Below are 15,862 nucleotides of genomic sequence, written 5' to 3'. Positions count from 1 at the left end.
ATTTGGACATCAGTAAAACTGTAAAAACTGTAGTGGAGTTCAGTGCACATGGTCAATGACAGACTTAGTACATTTTTATATATAGTCTATAACATCTCTATGCTTTCCATAATTCTTGTTAAATATTTAAGTAAATTAGCTTCTTTGTCAGGTTTTCTCAAGGCTTACGAATGACGCAGGTTGATATGAAGACAGATGGCATAGCTAAAAGCTCAGCAACACTCTCAAAGATGTCATCCTGTGTAAGAAGAGTGTGCAGACATGCAATGAGGCGATATGAAAACAAAGCAGGAAAACACCTTGGAGGAGAAACAGAGTTTGTTGTCATCGATAAGCGCAACTTCCGCCATAAACGAAAGGTATTCTGTAAAAATACTTCTTCCTATTTATTATACAATCAACAAAAAAGAAAAAGAAAGGGAAAAAACCTCTAACATTAGCTGGCTTTATTCTTTTTCTACTCTCTGTTTTTCTTTTGTATGTGTTATATAATAAAAAAAAACGTGTAAAGCTAAAAAAAAGTGTAAGCTAAGCTAACTGATATATACTGTATATATATATATATATATATATATATATATATATATATATATATATATATATATATATTAGTTACTGTGCTTGTGACTGGCTGTACATGATGCACATGACATGATACATGATAGGAAACTAGGACCCTTAAGGTCAGGCTATATGACTAATATGATATTAATTTTGAAGTGAAGTGTCAGATGTTAAGAAATATGTTTTTTTGTTTTGTTTTTTACAGTATGCTTGTGGCAGAATATCCAGCACCTGGAGACGCAAAAAGTGGGTTTTTGGGATGCTTGGAGTAAAAGGAAAGCATCGAAGACCTATTCTGAGGCTGGTCAAGAAGAGGTCCCGGCACCATCTGATCCCCTTAGTGGTGAAGCATGTGCGGCCTGGGACATTAATGCTTAGTGATGAGTGGAGAGCATATAGGGGTGCACTTACCAACTTGGGCTAGAGGCATTTTACCGTGAATCATTCAAGGTGGTTTGTTGATCCTGTTAGTGGAGCACACACACAGCACTTGGAGAGGGCATGGTTAACATACAAATCGATAATTTGGAGATTGAGGGGAAACCGAAGGGCCAAGCTTTTGAAGGAACATCTCGCCGTTATAGAATGGACCTATTGGCTTGGAAACAAGCATAAGGAAAGATTACTTGGTCGTTTATTAAAGGACATTCGGCACCAGTTTCCCTGTTAGCTAATGGTCGTTTAGAAGTGTTGAAACTGGAATTATATCTTAGTTGCAGGGTTTTTTGTTTTTTTTTTTCAGCTCGGAATGAAAAAAAAAGAAAAAAAAAATATATCCTTACTTGATCTAAACATGTTTGCATATGTTCTGCATGCCATGAGATTATGCCATTTCTTTGTTTATATATATATATATATATATATATATATATATATATATATATATATATATATATATATATGTATGTATGTTTAGCGTTAAATATTTCTTGAGGAGTCCACATCAGTAGCTTGTTACTGTCCATATCAGTTGTCTCCGTACCTTAAAAAGATCAAGCTGTTTGTGAAATCTTTTTAATTTTTTTTTTTTGTAAATTCTTTAACAGCTTAATGGCTTTGTAAAAAATTTTCAGAATAAAAATTATATTATTTATATTATTAAAAAAGAATAAAACAGAAAGTTAAGATCAAAGTACCTTTTGTGTCCTCAGTGTACTGTGTGCAAAAGCTTAAACTTTCATGTTCATATTCATGTCATTTCACAATTATGCCTACATCAATAATACACTATTTATCTGTATATAAAAGGACCAAGTCACCACTTTAGTTGAGGGGCCACACACATGATGAACTTATGAGAAATTAATGCTTAGTTAATGATGACTACTGTATTTGGATGTCAACAATTCACATGCTATGTGCTGTGATTAGTCAATGTTGGGGTCTGGTAACCACTTTAGTTGAGGGGCCACACACATGATGAACTCATAAGAAGTTAATATGTAGTTAATTATGACTACTGTATTTGGATGTCAACGGAATATACAAGCTATGTTCTGTGATTGACCAGTGTTGGGGTCTGACCATTTACTGCAGGCTACTATGAAGACATGAACGTGCTTGACAATTCATAATTAATATAAAACATTAGTTACATACTGTTTAATTGACATATACTGTTCTAACCTGTATGCATGCATGAGGTAAGTAGTCTTACATGTATGAAATAATCCTATTTTGTGCATAAATTCAAGATGAGTCATCTACCAAAAGTATAGATTAATCGACAGTGAATAAGAAAGACGTTTTTTTTTTGTGAACAAAAGAAAACATCATGATCATGTGTAATAAACCATAAATCATGGTGATGTACCCACCTTAGTTAATGTTGTAATTAAAGGGTTGATCTTTCATGAATTCATGATAGAAAGACTTAGAACTCATGTTAGTTCCTGATAATTCATGAGGCATTAATGCATGAAGTAACACATAATTCATGCATGAATTTATGCATGAATTCATGGTAATTCGTGTACCCTTACCGTAAAGTGTTACCTAAAAGGGTAAAGTTAAGAAATAAACATAAAAAAGTGAATTAACATAAACATGAATATTTCTAGAAAAGAGAAATTACATTTTCTCACTTGCTTCCTTTAACTTGTCGTTAAGAGTTTAATAATTTAATACATTATCTACTTTCTTCCACCTTCATGTGCCATTTGTGACAGAAATCTTCTTTAAGTTTAAAGTTTTAATTGTAGCAGGCCAAGAGTAACTATACTTGCTTATTAATTTCTTACAAAATCGTAAAAATCCCTTCTTGCATACATAAATAATGCACAATAAAACTGAGATGGTTTTGCTAATTTTCTGTTAATGTGGGCGGTGACTTCACACAGGTATGCTTAAGGCTGATTTATGTTTCTGTGTCAGGTCTTCACAGTAGGATGTGCATAAATGTGTACACAATGCCGTCCCCCAGCACTTGGCCTGATGTGCACCTCCCCAAAAATGTAATGACATGTCAAAGTGACGCAGACCTTAACAATGGTGATTGGTACACAGGGTAGGATTACATTTTCTTTTTATTTAAAATCATTCTGGCCATCCACTCTGATGTCTTGTTTCATTTCCTGTGTTGCAGTAACTGTTGTTCAACATCTATAAGCTCCAATTCCAACACGATCTGATCAGTTTTATTCACTAGTGTTTACATTACACACACATACACGCACGCACGCACGCACGGACACACAAAAACACACACACACACACGGACACACGCACCAACCAAAACTCAGAGAGTGGCAAAGCGACTCAACACAGTGACATTGAAACCAAACTGCCAGCTAGTAATTTAGCGATGTAATTACAGAGTGACACAGAAACACCAGCTCACACGTATAAATACTTGTGTAACCTACGTGTAGAGACTCGACTCAATGTAGGAGCATGAATTAGTCTTTACTGTGTGCTCCCAACTCCCCAGTTTCAGAGAGGACTACACGTCTAACCTCTAGGTCTCTCGTGTCCTTCACTACCACCTCTGCTTTCATAGAGAATTCATAAGTTATATAAGTTATGCTGGAGGCCTCCTCAACTACGAGCTTTTATTTAATAAACGTGTAAAAATAAATAAATAAAAAAAATTTATGGTAATGCCATCGTGAATCGGAACCACACACTCACAAAACCTCTGAATTATAAAGGTCCAAAGATGTACATACATTTACATTAACAAGTGAATATCCTGCAGTTAATTTCAGAAATCAATGTGAAAACACGGGTGTGAACTAACACCTTTCACTTTCACGTCAGTCACTTCTTCACTTCTCATTGGGTGATAAAGTGACAGTTCCATGTATGATCGCAGTGCAGTGTGTCTCCACCTTTCTAACCTCTGCTCGTGTGTATTTATACACCAATTTTTAATTTTAATGTTGTGAGGCTTAAAGACAATGACAATAGTTTTTTCTGCAGATTATCCTGATTATTAAATAAAATTGATTTCTAGTGGACCAAGTCATTATATCTTTCTACCTCTTTCATTCATTCATTTAGGATCACATGCTGGAATGACTGTATTTTATTGCTCAATCCATTTTTGAGATATTAATCATTTATTTTTTTTATTCAGTAAAATTATCATCACTTTAAATCGATCTCATCTGTTGTTGGTGAGAAACATTTGTTCTCATTTAATTTTGAAGATATTAAGAGTAAATCTTTTTACTCATACCCCTCTATCATCCAAATCACTTTGAATTGATCTTTTCTGCTTTGGTTTTTGAGAAATAAAAAAAAATTGCTTCCTGCTTTCAAATCCTTGGAATGTCAGTCATAGCAAGATTGACAGGTCAAAACCCCTCAGTACCCACTTGGGGATCAGTGTAAATGCTGCCAGCTTTAGAAAAATATATTTACCTGCATTTGTGTTGTAAATGGCAAGATGTTCATGTTAACATGTCTCCATTTTTATATTATTATAACCGACATCATATTTTAATGATTTCTATTGAATATTTCTAAGAAATAGCATGACATGTACAGTATGCAATATAACGTCACTTTCGTTGTTATTTTGAACAGCAGGAATCACTTCAAACATGCATGATGAGATTTGATTGGTTGAACAACTGTTTTAGCTCAACTGCCTCATGAGAAAAGCGATGCAACATTAGTGTGTCTACCAGCCTGTAACATCGCTGAACTGGAGATTTAGGGGCTGCATAAAAAAAAATATGTTTAATGCCCTAAAAATGAAGGTTTTCTGCATGCACAAATAAGGCACAGAGAAACTGACATGGTTTTGCTAATTTTCTACTTATGGTGACTTAACACAGGTAGGATTTACGGATTCTAATTCCACATTTTCTCAATGTGTTGAAAATCATTCTACTCAGACGTCTCGGCTTGTTTTCTGTATTGCAGTAACTGTTGTTTAAGATCTATAAGCTCCAACTCCAACAAGATCTGCTCAGTTTTATTTACCATCATATACAGCACTCACACACACACACACACACACACACACACACACACACACACACACACACACACAAACAGACACAAACAGACACACACACACACACACACACACACACACACACTTGATTATTTTTGGTTTAATTAAATTTAAAGAAGAAACTTTAAACGTTTCTTTGGTTTTATTTACCCACCCACATACTGTCTATAAAAAGCAATAGATTTAAAAAAAATTAAGCTAAAACCAAACAAACGAACAAAGACATGTATTACAATAAAATGTATAGCAGCTTAAAAAGGAAAGTTTACAGAATTAAGTAGAGGGGAAAAGAAATATATTTTATTTAGTCTTACACACAGGAGAGATGATCAGTGGTGCTGAGTTTTTACCTTCTTGGTTTAAACTAGGACTGAGGAATGGATAGAGTTTCTCAGTGAAAGACTGACCAGTGAAAGAGTAGATATGAGATCTGGACTCCACATCATAAAAGGAGACCAGACCCTCCTCATAATCCACAAACACCCCCACCTTCTCCACCTTCTCTCTCAGTGTGAGGGGGACAGAGGGATCAGCACAAGCCTTATACTGATTCTTATTCCTTAGTATCACAGTCCAGACTCCATCCTTAGGGCTCAGTGTAATCTCTCCCTTCCTGTTAATGGACTCTCTCACCACTCCTAATGTCCATGCAGTTTTCCCTCTGACCTGCACCTCATAATAAAATCTCCCTGAGGAAAAACTCTGCTTTCCCAGAACACAGACACCTGTATTAAACCTCTGTGGTGTATCAGGGAGATCCTGTCGTGTGTCTTCATGTGTCACTTGTTTTCCATCAGCAGACAGGATGAGAGTGGGATGAGCTGTATCAGGATCCAGAGTCACATCCACTGAGAGAAACACACAGTGTGTGATGTGAGTATTTTATATTTTGTATCATCATAATCACACAGTGAATCATATTCATTAGGATTTTAAAAGGGTTTGTAGATTAAATTGATATATTTTAACATAAAACTTGTACATTTTATTGTAGGAGTTTGTCATGGATGAGAAATATTGATGAGAAATGCTTTCCTCCTAAAAGTTTACATTTTGTTTGTATTGTTTTTGTTTTTATGCAAATACATATGTAAATACTTTTTTTTTCAACTGCATGAGTGTAAAAGTCTGACTGTTTTGTATATCCTTAAATGACCATCATCTGACAGGAAAAGAACTGAATGAGTTTAGACTCATGCAATTAAAAAGAATAAAGTGACCTTCTGTCTAAACATAAAGTTTTCCTACATTTCTTTATTAGTAAAATGTGAATCAAAAAGGATTTCATTAAGTAGAAAAGGCTTTAATGGCTTTAGTGCATGTCACTGATAGTGAGCTGTAGTGAGGAGGAAAATAAGAGAAACTTTAAGTCTTCCTTTTATTTGTAGAGATCTAAAGATTAAAATAAGTCTGATGATGCAGTGATGTAATGCTGATGAATGTACTTTATAATATGAGAGGAAATCAGAAACCTCACTGTACCTGCATACTGCTGAATCCTCTTCAGTTCTGTGGAAACTAATTACAACAAAACATCACTTTCATTAACAGGCAGATTGTATAATGTAGTGTTTTATTTAATTAAAGCTTACAATAATAATCATCATCACTATTATATTAATAACTCTCACCTGTTTCTGTTAACTTGTCATTGAGTGTTTGAGTGAGTTTCTCATTGAGAGACTGCTGAAGCTGAGACAGAGCTGTCCTCACAGTGTCCCCACTCAGATCAGTGTTAATACTGATCTCAGTCCAGTTCTTGGTGTGTGGAGGGCTGCACATGGAGGAGGAAATCTACAGTAGAGCAGGAGAGAGGAGAAATCCCTCAGCATGGTGAGTGTTGTTCTGTGATGTTCTGCATTGCCAGTGAGCAGAGAGAGGAACACTGACCTGTAGGAGGTGGAGATGATCCTCAGTGTGTGAGAGCTGCTCCAGCTCAGTGTCTCTCCTCTTTAGCACAGTGATTTCCTGCTCCAGCTCTTTAATGAGTCCTTCAGCCTGCCTCTCTGCTGCTTTCTGCTTCTCCTCCATCACCTCCAGCAGCTCAGCCTGACTTCTCTCAATGGAGCGAATCAGAGCAGTGAAGACTTCAACACTGTCTGCTTTCTCTTTCTCTATGTTTCTCTAAAGGAGGAAAAATGTTTTTTACTTTTATCAAATAACACTGAATAGCGAAATAATGTTTAATGCAGTTTCGACAATGAATAATGCATAAATTATTTTCCACACACTTTGCTGAGCTCTACCGAGTGTTTAATCCCATGAATCTTCTTTAGTCGGTCCTGAATCATCTGCTGCACATCTGTCTGTGTTTTCCCCAGCTGAGTCTGAGGACAGAGCAGAAGACAAAATATTTTATTTGCATTACATTTACATTGTCCTGGAATTTGAACTCTCTGCTTCTGCATAAATGTTTCTGCATTTTCTATAACAATGTCTAAAGTCGATGTTAATCAGTGTTTCTCACCTTCCTCTCTCTGCTCTCCTCCTCTATAGTAACAGTGTTGTGATTCTTGTGGTCTCCTTCAGTGCAGAACTGACACACACACACGTCTGATCGTCTCTACAGAACAGCTCCAGAGCTCTCTCATGTTTCTGGCATATGTAGTCCTCCAGGTTCTCCACAGGGTTTATTAGTTTGTGTTTCTTAAGTTTGGGAACATGATTATGAGGTTCTAGATGAGATTTACACAAAGTCAGTCCACAATCCAGACAGGATTTCAGGGCCTTCAGCTTCTCTTTAGTGCAGGCATCACAACGAACCTTAGGTTTGTCAGGAACACTTTTCTTCTTGAAGTGATCTGTAACCTCTCTCAGTGTTATATTAATCTTCAGTTCAGGTCTCTTGGTGAATTTCTCTTTACATAATGGACAGTAAGAGTGTTGACTCGTCTCCCAGCACTGTGTAAGGCAGCTCTTGCAGAAGTTGTGTCCACATGGAGTGATGACTGGATCAGTAAACACATCCAGACAGATCGAACACAGCAGCTGGTCTTCAGACAGGAGATCGCTGGAGTCACGAGAAACTAAGTGTGATAGGAAAAGGTTACACATTGTTTATAAATAGTGTAGAAATACTGTAATTTGTCTCTACTTTGTCTCTATACAGTTCACTCCTGTAGTGTAGGTGTGAAAGTCATAAATCAGAATTTTTACACATTTCCCTGTACTAATTAGAAAAAACTTTTTGGTGGTTATTAAGTGTTTAAATCATTTTTAGTATCAACACAAATTTTAACAACACATTTTTATGAACAAAGTAAAACTTTTCTTTGTAGTTACTTTACATTAGTGTTTATTTTTAGATTACCATATTTTTGTAGGTTCTCTCAGATCTTTGGACTTTACTGAATATTTTCCTTTTATTATAATTTGTCCTGCATTACAGTATAGATTTTACCTTACAATCATTTATTCGTCAACAATCGTTAATTATGTTGTCACTGAATTATTGTACTATATAAATAATAATTAGTTTGACAAATCCAACATAGTTACATAATCAGTGTCTATGCCTTTGTAAGATGTGTGTGCATTACAAACACTTAATATAAAAATGTCAACAGAAAACAATGAAACGCAACTATATATTGAGATCATGTTAATAAGAAAAAATAATTTGGTCAATATCTCTTAATAGTGATAATCTTTCTTAAATAATGTAACAGATCCATCATACAGTATAAGCTCTTGTGAATTAATTGTAACTACAGAAACAGAAAGCTTTCCATGTATAAACTGTATAACTTACATGAACCTGGTTCTTCCATGCTGCTCCTCCTTCTTCTTTTTGTTGGTGATGAAGATTCAGCCATTTACTTCCTCCTGTGTTTTAACCTTTTCAGGAAAAAATTCATGTCATTCAGTTCAGACATGTAACAGTATGAGGTGTAACTGATTAGTAGTTACTGATTAATTAGACTCTGGTCGTCCACAGAGTTGAAATAAAGCAGTAACACTGGAAGTATTTACACTGTGATATATAACACACACACATTCCTCACTTTTATTAGATTGTAATGAACACACACACACACACACACACACACACACACACACACACACACACACACACCTGATTTTTTGTTAATTTATCTTAGCTTCTTTTAGCTTAGTTTAGCTCACATATTTGGGCAAATATAATCATTAGACATAAAGTATAATAATTGTATTGTAACTTGTGTTCATGCTGGAATCAGTTCAACACTCCACTTTTAAGAAGTTAGTAAACATCATAACCTTTGGCCCTATTTATCAGTTTTTCTGTCTTGATTAATCACTGATAATTATACTGAAATGATAAAAAGGCACATGCTGGGAACCTGTTTAATTGGGTTAAGGACTTTTTGGACAGAAGACCTGTTCAAGTGAAATTAGGCTCAGAAGTATTAAGCCAGTGTAAGGTAGAAAATGAGACTCCCCAGGGGAGTGTGTTGAGTCCAACCTTGTGACAATCTTTCTTAAATAATGTAACAGATTGTTCTCTATTATGAGTACTGATATCTTTGGAAATGTTTCAGCAGATATAGGGAAATCGCTTTTTGTCAATGCTGGAGCTTTATGAAAATTGGTAAGAAATGTTGAATACATAACCCAGAAACTGCAAAGTGAAATAAATGAAATTGATATATATGGAATTTCGCTTTTCATTGGAAAAAAACAAAACAAAAAAACAAAACAAAAGCTGTGTACTTTACAAGAAATAAAATCAAGGTATATTGTCTAATAATGTATGGAAGAGAGAGAGAGAGTTAGGACTTTTCATTTTCTGGGAATATATTTTGGTAGGGATTGACATGGAGAAAGCATGTAAGATTTGTAATTAATGAATGCAAAAAAGTGATTAATGTCATGAAATGCCTTGTAGGGAATAAGTGAGAGGATAGTACTGTATTGAGTCTCTGAAGCATACATATATATACACGGCCCTTATAAGAACAAAAATGGATTATCCCAGTATAGTTTATGGATCAGCAGCTAAATCTGAGTTGTCAGTCCTGGATGTGGTGCAACTTGGGCTCTAAGAGTGTGTTTAGGAGCTGTTAGGACCACCAGAACATATTCTCCAGGTTAAAGTGGGTGAAATGCCATTGTGGCTATGTAAAAACAGCTAGCGATTCATTGTTGCCTCAATCTAAGACGGCAAGGAGAAATCCACCCGCCGAAGAGAGTGCAGGAAGGAGATGTCTCTGAAGGAAAGTTTTGGTTGGAAAGGGGATCAGCTGGCAATAGAGATTGGTGTGTATGGTAAAGATTTTGATGCAACTGTGGTGTGTCCTTTTAGTCCCCTCTGGGTATTACCAAATGTTAATTTGAAAATATTAACAATCAAGCATGTTGATGGGAAACCTGACCTTGTTAACAAATACTATATATATATATATATATATATATATATATATATATATATATATATATATATATATATATATATTGACCAGAATTACAAAGATAGCATACAGGTCTTCACAGATTGGTCTAAGGACCAGGATTCAGAGAAAACTGGACCTGCAGTTACTAAACCTATTACAAATGGGAGAGTAGCATGAGAACTTCTGATTGTCTGAGTGTCTGTACTGTGGAGCCGTAGGCATTACTGATGGCATTAGAATGGGCTGAACAGGTTAATCACTGAAATGTAGTGATTTGTAGTTGTAATGGAAAAAAATCACATAGGTGTAGTCATAGGTAAAGTTATTTTGTAAAAGCCATGGCTTAGTTTGGTGGTTGTCCCCGGACCATTCATACTGATCTGGGAATGGAGAAAGATAATAAAATAAAATAAATTTACCATCTACCGTATTTTATTCATCTTTTATGAATAACAAACTATTTAAATATTGGAAATCATTAAAGCAGCAGTAAGCTCAGCAGATTCAGATGGCAGGTTAAAATGATCTGTCACGGTCCGGGACCCACTGTGGTGAAGTTGGTTTGACGTTGGACGTTGGATATTTGAGCCGGATCCGATCTCCAGATTCCGATTTGTAGCGGAGATTTGCTAACAGAGTCTAAAGCATGGCGCCTACTGCGTGAGTTAGGGACTGTCTGCAAATTACTGTCAGACTGATACGGATAATATTAATATTATAAACATATTTAAAATAAATAAATGATCTATTGCCTCAAAGTCTATTCTACAATGTGTGTCCACCTGTCCTGCATAGGGCACAACCTTTTTTTATTCAATATTATCACTTTTCATATTTATTAATAATTAAGCCATATTATGTTACAGTTTGAGGGCCCTCTTGTTCTTCTAAGATTATTTTTTTTTAATAGGGCCCAAGCACTATGAACATCAGCCCTATTACATTACAGTGTATGAAGGACACTTTTGTTCTTCTAAGGATTATTATAATTAGGGCCCAAGCACTGTGATATCAGCCCTATTATGTCGTCATAGTGTGTGAAGGAGCCTCATGTTTTTTTAAGGATTATTATTTTTTAGAGACCAAGCACTATGACATCAGCCCTATTACATCATAGTGTATGAAGGGCCCTCTTGTTTTTCCAGCCTCCAGGTCTTTTTGGCTTTCCTAGCATGCCCTAAAAAATCATTAGTGACAGGTTAGGAATTGCTGCCATAGGATGCAACGCCTGGGGCCCTCACACAATATTTTGCTGCACAGCTTATGCACACTTGCACGTATACATGGAAAACCCGGTACACATTTACAAACTCGATTCCAAAAAAGTTGGGACACTGTACAACTATTCAGAATAAAATATAAATAACATATCAAATGTTGAAAGTCAGACATTTTGAAATATCATGCCAAATATTGGCTCATTTTGGATTTTATGAAAGCTACATATTCCCAAAAAGTTGGGACAGGTAGCAATACGCTACTTGCACGCAGACTCGTTACGTACTTCCGCTTTAAAGTAAAAGGGCTCGCTGAGTTTTGGTTTGTCAGCCATTGATTTGGAGTTTGGAGGAAATGTTAAGAAAAAAGTGTGTTTATAGATTTTAGAGAAGGTATACAACGTACACTGTTGTGTTCCGCTGTGTACATCTTCTGCGACGTTCAACGGAACTTTAACTTTAAATATTTTAGCAGTGATTAGATTATTGAACTGCAAACACAGAAGGCACGAAAAAAATAAGTAACTAGCGCTGTACCAGTGCTTTTTGCCTGTAAAGCAAACCTCAAACCTCTACCTCATAAGACTCTTGTCTGTTACAGGACTGCTCTTTATCACTTTTTCATACTTACCAGCTCTATTTGCACTATACAGTACAGTATGTCTGCAATTGCACTACTGTTTGGTTTGCACTCTCTGTCTGCCACGTGCCCTTACTTGTATATTGTATTTATTTATTTTTAAATATTATATGTATAATTGTATTTATTCATATTTTTCTTTGTATTTTTGAAATTCTACTTTATGTATTTAATGTTATTTGTTATTAATCCATTATCTGTATGTCCTGTACATGTGGCAGAATTGACAATAAATTTGACTTTGACTTTAATAAGTTTTTATATAGTATATATATATATATATATATATATATATATATATATATATATATTCTTATATAATATGGTTGTTTTGCAAATACGATGCACGTCAGTAACGTTAATCCGTGGGAGATCCTGGAGACAGAGGGGGTAGAACGTAGCCATTGCTAAACCGGAACTGACTGAGCCCTATTGAAAAGAACGCGGAAGTAGGTGTGCAAGTAGCGCATAAGAGGCCGGAAAAGTTAAATGTACATATAAGAATCAGCTGGAGGACTAATTTGCAACTTATTAGGTCAATTGGGTATAAAAAGGATGAACAACATACAGTATGCTCCCATCCAGACGTCGGCTCTTTTAGGGAAGTCCTTGCATTTTCCTACATGACAATGCCAGACCACATACTGCATCAATGACAACATCAAACCAACTTCACCACCGACTTACTATGGTGAACCGGATCACAGACTCAGGCGCACTGATATAGTTCAAAAGCTTAAAGTCACAGATAAAAAGGCTGCATAACATAGGTAATACAAATACAAATACTAAGGTATTTGTAAATACAAGCTAAACAAAAGACAGTATGAACATTTAAACTACAGAAGAATTCATAATCATCTAGCTACATAAGGCAGTATTTTAGCCAACTGGAGCTACCTTGTTTGTGCTAAAAAACATTACCGATAGCAGTGTCATAAGCTAACCAAAACTGAGCCAAATATTTATTAGCAACCATAATCCAAAGCTATCCAAAGCGAGTTGAAATACATTAGAACATTTACAAACATCTATAAACCCCATAGGGCATTAGCTTAGCCACCGGGAAATAACATTTTGTGCTAAGCTACATAAGGCAGCATGTAAGCAGTGTTAGCTACATGCTACACTAAACTATGTAAGTGGCTTTAAAAAGCAAAGTTTCACATAAGCTGACAAAATCTATTCGAAGTGAGGAAAATATATACTAATATTAGTTTTATATTAGCAGAATAAGAGTTATATAAGACTTAAAAACTTACCTATTGTCATAACAGCTTGCTTGAATGTCCTCTGCTGGATCTATTAATTCATCAAAATGCTCCCGTTCGACATCAGAGTCACAATCTTCTTCGGAGGGAAAAATAAACTCCTCCCACTGTCCAGAACATTCTGAAGAACTTCCTCGGCTGTGTAGCGCGTGCCATCTTCCAAATAAGCAGAAAACTCACTGAATCTGAGTGGAAACTGTTTTTAAACTATGGAATAAGATTACTATCAAAAATATTCGTCCATAAAAAAAAGATTTGTGTGTAATTCTGTCTTTTGTCTGAGTTGGATTCCAAAATCTACGGCCACAACAGCTTACAGATACGAGATTTTGAGTGTTTGTTACAATACAACTCTGAAATATACGACTCTACCGTTTACAGACAAAAAACTCGTTTTTACAAATCCTCTGTTACACAGACGAATTGCAAAATCACGCCCACAAATGCTGTGTGTTAAACCACTATCCATTACTATCCGAGGGAAGAGGAATCGATTCGGAGCATGCTCCCTGCCACTGTTTTAAACCACTGGCGCCAAAATGCCGGATCAGTAGCTGAGCGCTCTCTCATCGTCTCAGGTAAGTTTTTTTTTTTTTTTTTTTTAAGATTTGGACATGTTTAAGAGAAGTAAAATTACAGAGATGTTTTAACAATAGTAGGTAAGATTTTAGAAGGTTAAAACGGTCGCGGGGAGCATGCGCCAAATCGATTCCTCTTCCCTCGGATAGTAATGCCTGTGCATGTGGCCTTGATGAAGTATTTTTGACAGTGGTTTAACACAGCATTCGTGGGCGTAATTTCGCAACTCGTCCGTGTAACAGAGGATTTGTAAAAACGAGTTTTGTGTCTGTAAACAGTCAGAGTGGCCGTAGATTTTGGAATCCAACTCAGACAAAAGACAGAATTACATACAAATTTTTACGCATGAATATTTTTGTCAGTGATCTTATTCCATACAAACCGGTCCGTGTGTGTGCGTGTTTTTATGCCGGTGTCCAGGGGGCGTGGCCATGTATGTGGAGTACACAGACTGTTTTCCGTGTGAATTGCGTGTGGGCGTGTCCTGCCTCGGGTCATTTTCAGATAATGAAGTGCGATGGAAATTCTGAGCCTCTCCTTGGTTTCACACGGAGTACATAAACTGAGAATATTTTTTTTTAATGTGACTTGCATCATTTAAAAGTAGACACTTCAAGTTTCTATAGATATATTTCTGTGTGTGCAGTATTCATGGAGTTTCAGTTCATTTTAGTGAAGTGTTTCAAACATATGTTCGCGAGCCTGAAACGGCTGAAAGCGCACCCTGTTTGTTTTCTTTATTTTACAAAAGCACACTGATTTGTGGTTATTGTGGGTCTAAATTAATAAAAGTAGACCCTTTACAAATTCAAATGATGTACTACACTTATGTGTATTATTAAACATGAGCGTTTAAATTTTTTTTTTTCACGGTTACCAGGAAAAACTGCAAGTGTTGACTCCTAAGGGTTAAATTCCTGAAAGTGATTGAGTTAAGTTAACTTTGACTGGCGCCTCACTTCACATCCTCTCAGTTAGGGAAATCCCTTCATGGACGTAGCTGCAGATGTAGAAGGGATTCCAAGAGTCCAGAAACAGAAGGTGATTTGTAACCAGCAGTCTTTCTACAACAAACTTCACAGTTTGTGGCCCTTCAGCAAAGGTGGGAAAGTGGGAGGCAAAAATGGATAGCAGGTAAAAATTCAGGAAGAGACAGTCATGTAGTACAAGGCACAGTTCTGCAAAGTTATAATTAGTCTCAGTGAAAGCATGGGGGTCAGACACAATGATAATCCAAAAGAGAAATACAAATCCAAAAGAGAGAGACATCACTTTATGTATTGTATTTTCTTAGTATGAGCTCATATCATATGCTCATACTGTACATATTCATCATATTTAAAGATTTTTTTTTTTACACATTTTCTCGTGTCATGCATTGCATTTGTAGAATGCACATAATTACTATACGTAATTAGTTATTGCCAGGAGCCTGTCACAGATCAGACCTATAAATTTTTTTAAAACTTTAGCTTAGAGATTTCTTTGTACTACAACAATTACTAAAGTTACAAGTTACTAAAATAAAAAATGGACAAATGTTTAAGTGTCTCTAGTAATAAATGTCAGGGACTGTTTGTTATTATTATTTTTTTGAATTCAATTAAGACAAAGAGGAGGATAAAAATAAACAGTTAAGACTTCCTTTTAGCTGGAGAGATCTTCTGATGATGCAGTGATGTAATGCTGATATGTTCATTATAATATGAGAGGAAATCAAAAAACCTCACTGTACCTGCACACTGCTGAATCCT

General features: G+C 35.8%; 1 pseudogene; it reads right to left on the bottom strand.

Annotated features, from left to right (window-relative positions):
- Positions 1-5,329: 5,329 nt before the first annotated feature.
- Positions 5,330-15,862, bottom strand: part of LOC128518549 (E3 ubiquitin-protein ligase TRIM39-like) — a 40,529-nt pseudogene continuing 29,996 nt past the window's right edge.

Source organism: Clarias gariepinus, chromosome 1, assembly GCF_024256425.1.
Source record: "Clarias gariepinus isolate MV-2021 ecotype Netherlands chromosome 1, CGAR_prim_01v2, whole genome shotgun sequence".
Classification (NCBI taxonomy): Eukaryota; Metazoa; Chordata; class Actinopteri; order Siluriformes; family Clariidae; genus Clarias; species Clarias gariepinus.
Note: the sequence above shows the minus strand (reverse complement) of the source record. Positions and strands in the feature narration are given on the sequence as shown.